We start from the raw sequence: 11,992 nt of genomic DNA on the forward strand, positions 1-11,992 counted from the left end.
TTGCCGCCGCCGAACGGGAGGAGCTAGAAGCGATGGACATCACCGACTCTTAGGATGGTCCAGATCCTACAAATTAATCTGAACCATTCCAAGGCAGTCTCGGCTGCCCTTCTTGTTCGCCNACAGGAAACACAACGAGTGGACCTGGGGACCTACCAACGGGTGTACCCGATACCGCGTCGGATACTGAGAGCGACACGAGCTCAGTATCTGCCTACGTAGGGTCGGTATACAGCCGGTGGGCAATGCTGAATGAGGACCAGCTTCTGGACTCCGAACTGGAGGAGGAGGTTAATGACGTCACAGTCATTGCCGCCGCCGAACGGGAGGAGCTAGAAGCGATGGACATCACCGACTCTTAGGATGGTCCAGATCCTACAAATTAATCTGAACCATTCCAAGGCATTCTCGGCTGCCCTTCTTGTTCGCCTCAGCAAGAGAGCTGAGGACTTGATTCTAGTACTTATAAGTAATCTAGGTTTCACGAAAAAAAAAATAAATACAAGGTAACATTAAAATATCAGTCATTTGTTTCGTTGCTGTGAGCTTGTTTCAAAACTTCCGGCTCTTGCTATATTTGTAAAACTCTGTGCATGTCATTTTAACGTATTTAGGTACATACTTATATTAAGCATCAACTATTGCTTATGCAAAACGTGCTACATTTAAAAAAAAAATTCGCATATGAAAGAGCACCAACCCAACTCATAATAATTTAAGTATACAAATTTTAGTATTTAGTATAGAAATATTCAATTGAAATACGCCAATATTAAAATGAAGCGCTTTGCACTTAACGGATGCTTTTTCATAATTAAGTTGAAAAAAAATTTATTTAAATTCCATGCTGTCTGTAATGGGATTTGAACCCTGACGCTCTGGAAATTAGCAAATTGTGGCAAGCATCTTCGTGCACTCAGCTACAGCCAGACATGTAAATGTGCATTCAAATGTTCAGTTTGATTCAACACCACGTGTGCGTGGTATGAAAGTATTGTTTTTAAGTACGAACATTTCAAAACGATAATCAAATAAAAAATATTCATGTTTACTATGCGTTATTTCCCCCAGTAAATTCATAAAATTTTTCTTAATATTACAACGCGTTTTTTCTCTCAGCGTAGTCATTTCTAAGCAAAATTTGTGCAATCAAATCGAAAACCGGGGCACTTAAATTAAACCCGGGACATTTTAAGGTTGGACCGGGACACCGGGACAAATAGTCTAAAACCGGGACATGTCCGGGAAAACCGGGACGTCTGGCAGCCCTACACACAAAGCGCATACTTTCATGCGATTTTCTTTATGATCGCATTTGTGTTCTGGATGTACAATAGTCATTATTTCCTGACAGAAGAGTACATAAATACCAAAATAAATCTCATACAAGCTTTGAATTTATTTACTTATTATGAGGAGTACCGTTGGCCTAAGTTAGAGCATTTTTATTTCTTGCACAAGCGCAGTGCGACTTGCCTGCGCTACTTGCTTATAGCAACAAACTTTTAATAAAAAATTACTACCGTATTATATAGCATACAATATTGTATACATACATACATATATTGCGATATTGAAAGTGTTTGTAATGAGAAAGTTCACGCTACAGAAAAAGGTAATTGTGGTGTTTTATCTAAGTTGTATACCGGTAGCGCCCAATAAATCTCGATCAATTATTCTTTCGGTAGGAAAAAATGAAAATGTTTCACATTGATTTGATCCGTTTTAGTGAGTTAAAAAAGGGGAACAGATTTGTATGAGATTTCTTTTCGTATAAATATGCTCTAATTATCGAGAAGTACGCCTTCCTCTTTTGCAAATATATACTATCAGAAGTATATAAAATGTGGATATCTTTAAAACAGGAGCAGCTAGGATTTCAATTTAAGCGGATTCTTAACCTTAAGATATCAACAAATACAACCCTGCTTTCAGATTTTGTCGACATTTTTATGCAACCTATCTTCGCTTCCTGCCCACCGTGGATATAGATATATTGTATTTTATCAAGCTGACTTTTTATTCATTTTCTTTTTCAAGAAGTATATGAGCCATTATTTTTTTAAATCGGACGAATTTCGTAAAAAAAATGATATCATGTCTCCGATTCTCTTCAAATTTTTTTTGAAATAAGCTTACACGTATTCGAGGAAATTTTTTTTTCGGAGATATGATCTGTCAAAGTTTTGATTTTTTCGTGATTCTGACTAATCATATACTTCTTCAAATCGTTATATCTCGCACTCTGCTCATCATACAGACTTAATCTTTAATTATATAAGATGGCCTTGATTGTCTTAAAGATAACTTAGCTATTAAAAGTTGAACTTTTTGAATTTGATTTGCGTAGTAAAGACCAGGCAATTAGGGATTGAAAATCATACCATCGTAATCCTTGTGTGATTCTGTATAAAAAACATGGTTAAAAAATTTGCCTTTGAGTGAAAGATTTTTTCTAATTTGTTTTCGAAAACTTATGATGGGATATATTTAACAAGGTCTTAAAAATCGGGGCTTTGCAAGAACTTAAATTTTATTGCGGATTCCGATAGAATACCTTTCCAGAAGTAACATTTGTACGGCAAGATTTCTCTTCAAGGCGACAGACCCCTAGAAATGGGCGTATCAATTATATATAATAATATATAGGACTAAAGTAAGAAAAACGCAGATTTTATTGCAGATTTCGGCAGAATATCCCTGCGTTAACAGAATTTACTGTCAATTTAGGCAGAATATCTTTATTGCGGAATAGTTGTCTCTGCATATTCTATGTCTGTAAAAAAAATATTATGAAATGATAAAAGCGTATTAAAATAATAAAAGCAGCAATTTTTTCTCGACACCAATTTTTAGCTAGCTTAAGCGAAAAATAAAGATTTTTAGCGATGCAAAATACACTGCAATCGCCATTTTAGCTATGTGAGCTGTTAAAACAGTTCACTCACTTTATCCGATTCACTTTGTACATCGCTAAAATCTTCCAAGAAATTAATCAAAAATGGAGATTTTTTGAGATGCCGTTTTAAGAGAGAATCGCGAAAATCGCTAAAATGTAAATGTTAACAACTGCTCCCAATTAACCGGACGGTATCGAAATACAAAACAAAAAAACATATGATTAAGAAAATAAACACACTTAGGGCCAATTTCATAATGAAACACTTAAAGTTCCTTTTGTAAAAGTTAAAGTGTCATTTAAGTGTACTTTAAACAAGAAGTGTTTTCATCATGCAATAGTAATTGAATAATAACAAAGGGTTAATTAAAATGGAAATAAAAAAGGTGGCAATGCTGATCTCGGCAAAATTGCATCAGCTGGTTGTCATAAATATGTAATTATAACTACGAAAATGACATACTTTTTTCTTACAAAAAGACCTTTGTGTCATTTAAATTTCCATTTTCGGTATTTAACTAAAAAGCCTTTATGAGCACCTTTATATTTAAAGGGGCTTTGGGAAATCGAGCAGTAAAATAAAGCATTCTTTAAATTAAAAAATATTTTTTATTTTGTTATGAAATCGGCCCTTAGGGCCATTTTCTCAAGTGACCATTAACTTTAAAGCTCATTTTATATTCAAACGTTGCTGTCAAATGTATAGCTGTGTCTAAAGCAAACCATTTGATTATCAGTTTTTTGTTTGTTCACAGCCAAAAAATTTACATATGTACATCAAAAACCGATAAAAGAAATTCTTTACTTAAGACATAGCTATAAATTTTGAAGCAACCTTTAAATATGAATTGAACTTTAGGGCCGTTTTCTGAAGTAACCTTTAACCTTAAAGCTCACTTTATATTTAAAGGTTGGATTAAAAATAAAGCTATGTCTAAAGTTCCTATTATCGGTTTTTGACGTATGTATGTTTCTTGGTAGTAAACCAATTTAAAACCTATAATAAAGTGCTTTAATTTAGACACAAACACAAATTTTAAAGCAACCTTTAAATATAAGTGAACTCTAAAGTTATAGGTTAGCTGAGAAAACGGCCCTTAAAGTTAAAGGTTGCGTGAGAAATCAAAGATAAAATTCTGGAAAACTAATGAATGAAAAGGAACTTTTAACTTCACATATAGTATCACTTATAATAAAAAATTTGCAAACTTACCAAACCGACGCGCAGAAGATGTGAGTGAAATCGGTTGTGGTATTGAACTATCGAAAGTCAACAATTACTATCGATAGTTTAAGCGTTTTAGAGGGACTAGTAAGTAGTAGTAGTAGTAGAGGTACTAGGTGAGGTACTAGTAATCGATACAGCTATGAAATTTTTACATAAAAGAAAAGGTAGCGATAATTTCTGCGTACCTAACTCGATTTTATATTATTTTGAATTGCCACTCATACAGCAAATGTACGATATGTATGCATAGCGTAAATAATTTCAATTTCTTATTAGAATTTCCATTTGGATCGTGTTTTTATTTAAATTTTTACTAATTGTGCATGTAATACATATGCATGTAAATTATGCTTTTGAAATTCATTTGTTTTATGCATATTCATCCAAGGAAGTGAAATAAATGATATTCAAACTTAAATCGCAGTCTAATACCGATACAGCAACGGTATGAATTACATTTTTACTTAATACTTAACCTTAAAAGTAAAATTATTTCTGTTAATTCGTCACTTAGATTTGACCTGTAGTCATTCACTATATATCTCAGTGTCGAAAATGCTTGCTCTACACTCACTTGCGTTGAGGGCGTTGCGTGAATAATTTGAGAAAGCTGGTACAAAATTGTGTGTGAAAACTTTTTTCGCTCCCAGAAGTCGGCAAAATTGGGTTTAGTGTCGGTGGATTCGTTGAATGTTTCAATAGCCAAATAAACTTCTGAAGTGCATGAGGTGCTGTATGTAGGTGAACTTATTTGATTGAATAATTCACCAAGTAAATCGGTACTTGTATCTTCGATACTACTCTCGCTTTCTGTTATAGAAATGCTGTGGGGTTGTGTAGACTGCAAAAATATGAAAAAATAACATAGCTTATATAGCATAGCAATAACAATAATCATAAAAATTACCTGAGCAAAACTCGCACTAGCTTTTAAATGTAGTATTTTCAAATGCTCAACGGCTATTACTCTCATATGCGCAAATTCAGGACTTAGCAATAAACGATGTAATCTGGGATCTAAATAAATGGCTGCAGCTACTGTTGCATTACTTAGTAGCATTTTCTTCCTTTTGGTAATCGAATGGAATAAAAATCTTGAAATTTCAGATGCATCGGAACTTTTTTTACCGCCAATCACATTTCCAAAAACATTGCTATGAAGTCGCCAAAAAGCAAGTTTTGGTTTGTAGTTTGCTTTGTAGGAGCAAAACTAATAAAAAAAAGTGTCTACAAAACTCCAGTCTACATCTGAGTTTTCAAAATTATGATCAACGAAATCTCGAACAGCTTTTAAGCGCTTCACCAAATCGAATAAATAGCTCCAACGGGTGGGGCAGTCAGCTATCGGTGGTAACAAATTATTATTGACCAGAAGTCGATGTACTGCTGGTGTGCGAAGCTTTTTGCAGTTAATCGACATTTTTCAAACTTCAATTTTACATTTTCGTTTTTTATTACATCGTGTACACTCAGTTAGGGCTGTGCGATTATTCGATTACTCGAGCAAGTTGGTTAATCAATTATTCGGTTAATCAACTACTCAAGTAATCAAGATTTTGATTACTCAAAACGATGATTAATCGAGCTACTTGAAATATGATTACTCAAAAAAAATAATTTTGCTCGTTAAAAGAGTTTGCTTTGGAAAATGTTTATTTTCTTATTTACATTCTGTAATGAAAAAATTTTTCGTTTTAAATTTTGAAAACAGAAACGTTGTTTTCAAAGTATCAAGGAACTTTAACTACTTTATACATATGTAAAGAGTTGAAATGTTGATTACTCATTTTACTCGAAATGTTGATTAATCATAAAGCAAATTACTCAAATACATTTTTTTTTTGGTTAATCAAAAATCTTGATTACTCGAGTAACTGAACTTTTGAGTAATCATAATTTCCAATTAATCGAATAATTGAGTTATTTACTTTATGATTAATTAAAATTTTGAGTATTCAATTAATCGCACAGCCCTACACTCAATTTTATCGTGTGAGCGGCACATCTTATAACAGCAAGAGAATCTGAAATTAAAATGATAACACAGTGCTACAAAGAAGAATGAAGTAGAAATACCTGGGTAGTGATGTAAATTTTCTTGTATGTCTTGTCGAGTAAGGTACTAAAAACTGGGTTTTGACCATAAGTCAAGATTTTTGGGGGTGTCTGGCAAATTTCATATTTCGATTCGTGTTTTATTCGACAAGACCTATAACAAAAAATAACATCCCTTCCCATGTATTTTGGACACTTGACCATATTTCGACCGTTGTCGCTGGTGATACTGTATATTTGCTTAATATTAATTTCATATCTACATATAAAGGATAACAAATAACTTTAATAATATAAATGGCAGGAACTAAGACCATTTTTTGTGAACTTACCTTTCCAATATCTCCAAAATTAATTGCTTTAAATTATCCGCCGTGTGCTGCTTTTGAAATTTTTTACGGCTAGAACGAACTGTAATTTTCCCGTCACCTAACAATTGCGCATTTACGCAAACAACGCTTCGATAAAGCCGTTGTGCGATGTCTATTTTTATTGAAAATATTTTATTTTTGAAAATTTTCCGTAAGTACTGTATTTCTATTTCCTTTCTTTTTTCGTAAAATATGACTTATATTATTTCTGTTAATTTAGTTTAAATTCACTTGTTCGCAAATAGGACCTAATAATGTTTGAAAAGCTTCTTCTTCTTCTTCTTTTTTGGCGCTGTAACCGCCTAAGCGATTTTGGCCGAGTTCAGCAAAGCACGCCAGTCGTTTCTCCTCTGTGCCAACTGACGCCAATTGGAAACGCCAAGTGAAGCCAAGTCCTTCTCCACCTGATCTTTCCATCGCAGTGGAGGCCTCCCTCTTCCATTGCTACCACCAGCGGGTTCCGAGTACAATACTTTCAGAGCTGGAGCGTCGGTGTCCATTCGAACGACATGACCAAGCCAGCGGAGCCGCTGTATTTTAATTCGCTGCACTATGTCCATATCGTTGTAAAGCTCATACAGCTCATCGTTCCATCGTCTGCGGTACTCGCCGTCGCCAACGCGTAAAGGCCCGTAAATCTTCCGCAAAATCTTTCTCTCAAACACCCCAAGAGCCGCCTCATCGGATGTTGTCATTGTCCATGCTTCTGCGCCATATACCAGCACGGGCATGATGAGTGACTTATAGAGCGTGGTTTTCGTACGTCGAGAGAGGACTTTACTCCTGAATTGCCTACTCAGTCCAAAGTAGCACTTGTTGGCAAGAGTGATTCTACGTTGGATTTCAATGCTGACATTATTATCGGTGTTAATGCTGGTTCCCAAGTAAACGAAATTCTCTACTTTCTCGAAATTGTAACTGTCAACAGTGACGTGGGTGCCAAGGCGCGAATGTGCTGACTGTTTGTTTGATGACAGGAGATACTTCGTCTTGTCCTCGTTTACCACCAGACCCATGCGCTTTGCTTCCCTATCCAACTTGGAAAAGGCAGAACAGACTTCGCGGTTTTTGTTACCGATGATGTCGATGTCATCGGCATAAGCCAGCAATTGCACGCTCTTGTAGTAAATTGTTCCTGAGCGGTTCAGTTCTGCAGCTCTTATTATCTTCTCCAACATCAGATTAAAGAAGTCACATGAAAGGGAGTCGCCCTGTCTGAAACCCCGTTTTGTGGCGAACGGCTCGGAGAGGTCTTTTCCAATTCTGACGGAGCTGGTGGTATTGCTCAACGTCATTTTACACAGCCGTATGAGTTTTGAGGGGATGCCAAATTCAGACATAGCGGCGTATAGGCAACTCCTTTTAGTGCTGTCAAAAGCGGCTTTAAAGTCGACAAATAGGTGGTGAGTGTCGATCCTTTTCTCGCGGGTCTTTTCCAAGATTTGGCGTATTGTGAATACCTGGTCTATGGTGGATTTGCCAGGTCTAAAGCCACACTGATAAGGCCCAATCAGTTCATTGACGGTGGGCTTCAGTCTTTCACACAATACGCTCGATAAGACCTTGTAACCTATGCTTAGAAGGCTGATCCCGCGGTAGTTGGCGCGAATGGCGGGGTCACCTTTCTTGTGGATTGGGCAGAGCACACTTAAATTCCAGTCGTCGGGCATGCGTTCATCTGACCATATTCTGCACAAGAGTTGATGCATGCACCTTATCAACTCCTCGCCGCCGTACTTGAATAGCTCAGCTGGCAGGCTGTCAGCTCCAGCGGCTTTGTTGTTTTTCAGCCGCGTTATTGCTATACGTACCTCGTCATAGTCAGGCGGTGGAACGTCGACTCCGTCATCATCGACTGCGGGCTCGGGTTCTTCTTCTCCACAACTTTCTGTGCTGCTACCATTTAGTAGGGCGGAAAAGTGTTCCCTCCATAATTTAAGTACGCTCTGGACATCAGTTACTAGGTCGCCATTATTGTTCTTACAGGAGTGCGCCCCGGTCTTTAAACCTTCCGTAAGTCGCCTAACTCTCTGGTAAAATTTTCGGGCATTCCTCCTGTCGGCCAGCATTTCAAGCTCTTCGCACTCACGTATTTCTGCCTCTCTCTTCTTGTTGCGGCAAATACGTCTCGCTTCCCTCTTCAGATCCCTATAGCGGTCCCACATAGCGCGCGTTGCGCCCGATCGCAGCGTGGCCCTGTAGGCGGCATCTTTTTTCTCTGCAGCTTCCTGACACTCCTCATCGTACCAGTTGTTCTTTCGGGCTCGCTGAAATCCGACTACTTCTTCGGCGGCGGTACTTAATGAGCGGGAAATGTGGTTCCACTGCTCGCATATGTCGGTTTGTTGAAGAGTGCTCTCTGAGAGCAGGTGTGAGAGTCGAGTAGCGAAAGCGCTGGCTGTCTGTTGTGATTGCAGCTTTTCGACGTTAAGCTTTCCTTGCATATTTGGGCGCACATTTTTTGCTGCACAGAGGCGGGTGCGTATCTTGGCTGCAACAAGATAGTGGTCCGAGTCGATGTTTGGGCCTCGGAGTGTGCGTACGTCTAAAACACTGGAAGCGTGCCTTCCGTCTATCACAACATGATCGATTTGGTTTCTCGTTTTTCGATCCGGAGACAGCCAGGTAGCTTGATGGATCTTTTTATGCTTGAACCTAGTACTGCATACTACCATGTTTCGGGCCCCGGCGAAGTCGATCAGCCTCAATCCGTTGTCGGACGTTTCGTCGTGGAGGCTGAATTTTCCGACGGTGGTTCCAAAGATCCCTTCTTTGCCCACCCTGGCATTGAAGTCGCCAAGCACGATTTTGATATCATGACGGGGGCAGCGCTCGTACGTGTGCTCCAAGCGCTCATAGAAGAGATCCTTGGATGCCTCATCCTTCTCTTCCGTCGGGGCATGGGCGCAGATGAGCGAGATGTTGAAGAATCTCGCTTTGATGCGGATTGTGGCTAGACGCTCGTCCACCGGGGTGAACGACAGTACTCGGCGACGGAGTCTCTCTCCCACCACAAATCCAACTCCGAATTTGCGCTCCTTTACATGGCAGCTGTAGTAGACGTCGCAAGGCCCCAGACATTGTTTGCCTTGCCCCGTCCAACGCATTTCTTGGATGGCGGTGATGTCAGCTTTTGTCCTTACGAGGACATCAACCAGCCGGGCAGAGGCACCTTCCCCATTAAGGGTCCGGACATTCCAGGTGCATGCCCTCAAATCGTAGTCCTTTAAACATTTGCCGTGGTCGTCATCATAAGGGGGGGTCTCATCCGAGGCTTTGCCTTGCTTCTTCACTGGAAGTGGTTTTTACGTGGCGGGTCCCAAGCCCAGCGCACAACCCATTGCTGGGACGGGGGTGGTTTCGCAACCAAATACACGTTTATATAGCGAGCCGCTTGCTCCAAGCAGACACCCGCTTGCAGCCGCACCTACTGGTGAACAGACGCTGCAGACTTCAGTGAGCCCTTAAACCGAATAAGTCAGAGTGGCCCCACCGAAGCTCCCTCTCTTTCTGCCGTGACCCAAGGCTCCACTCGGATTGGTTACCGCATCTCGCACATGGGTTGCTCACGTTGCCCAGAGTGCGCGAACGATGACGCAAGAGTCGGGATTGAGTATAGCCATGCAACTGTAACTGCATACCCAGCGCAATGACTATACCCCATTGCACTCCATGTTTGAAAAGCGGTGCTGTTAAAAACTTGCAAAGGTAGACCGCACTCAGTGATGAAGGCCGCACACTAATTTTTAACGTCGTTCTGAGACATTTTCAATAAAATTTTTTGTTTTACACTCGCAAATTTGTAACCGTCAAATACCGCTTTATGCCTTCGTTGAAGATGCGATTTGGGGCTTCCGAGGTGGTCAGTGTTTAAGCACTTTCCACATATTTTACAAGCCATCGTGGTATCTGTATTTTGTTTATACAAATTCGGGATAAAACTTTCCTTTTTCCTTCGCATTTTGGGGTTAAGTTGTTGACCTTTTATAATTATTTTTCAAATTTCAAGCACGCTTACTTCGTTGGTCTTCGTTTGTAGATATTAGCTTTGTTTCTTAACAGATAATTATCAAAAATTTTTACTGGATTCTGCTGGAAAGCATTTCTTAACACAAAAAATTTGCAGAAGAGAGCCAAAAAGAGAGCATAAAAACCGAGAGAGCAGACTTTCTGCCAACAGAAATTTGCAGTAATTTGTTTAAAAAGCAGCTGTTCAAAACGCACAACGAAAAAGTTGGCAAGTTTATTTTACTTCGTTTTAATAAAACACAAGTAATTTTTACCTTTCCGTTGCAAAAAGAATTATCGAAATCGGTTGACGTGGTCCAAAGTTATGCGGTAACATACATAAAAAAATATATATATATATATTCCGACGAACTGATAACCTCCTCCTTTTTTGGAAGTCGGTTAAAAATGAGTGCATCGTTATCAAAACACATTGAAATGCTGCAGAATGTAAGGATTTGTGTAAGCATTTGAAGATGTGTGTGTGTGTATACTGTGATTGCAAATTGTGCTAGTTTTCGTTTCTTTACTTTTTCCTCTTTCGATCTCTTTGTGCGTAAAATTATACTCTTCACCAATCTGCTATCAACAGTTGTAAAAAGTTAAGAAACACCCCTATTAAATATGAGAGCAATGCGTGTCGTTTAGGTATGTATTTCCAGCACAAATTGAAATGAAAACTGTTGAGAATTCGCCCACACACCCTAATGCTAATTAGCTTTGCGGTATTTTAGCGCATCCTCTTTGCAAACATATTCTTTGTACATAAGCTGGTTTACCTGTACATCTGTACATATGCTACAGAAAATAAAGTCATTATTTTTGAAACGTTATTGCGATCACGCGTTTCTATCAAGTTCTGCGTTAACTTTTTGGTGCCTCCTGTGAGGACATAAGATTTAAAGTAACCTTTAGATTCTGACGGCAGAATTAAATTTACCTGCATCGGCAATAAATGCCGTTAAACGTATATACGATCGAGTTCGTACAATACAGCCGGGCTCGTTTGATGAATTTCAACTTGAGCAGGAATTAAAGTTTGCAACAACCAATTTCTCCCGCTTCACGGCCAACCATGATCAGTTGGTGGGTAGTGCGAAGCCCAGCGAATTAGACGCACACGATACAATTTGGTAGGAGGTAGAGGATGTGTACAACTCCACATGCACCATCCTGAAGGGGAGTAAAACGTATTCCACATGCTGGATTGCAACTATGAGAATTTGAGGTTAAGTTAGAGCCGCTCACAGTTCCCATATTTGACGGAACTATGCAAAACTGGCTAGCCTTTACAGATGCATTTGAAATGCTTGTACACAAAACGGATTACCCGGAGGCATACAAATTAGGAAAATTGCGACAAGCAGTAAGTGCGAGTGCGGTGCCTCTCGTTGGAAGCGTATACTCTGGGGGATAGACAGAATCGTGGAC

This window comes from Rhagoletis zephyria, unplaced genomic scaffold, assembly GCF_001687245.7.
Source record: "Rhagoletis zephyria isolate East Lansing unplaced genomic scaffold, Rhagoletis_zephyria_1.1 Rzeph_scaffold_01679, whole genome shotgun sequence".
In the NCBI taxonomy this organism is placed as follows: Eukaryota; Metazoa; Arthropoda; class Insecta; order Diptera; family Tephritidae; genus Rhagoletis; species Rhagoletis zephyria.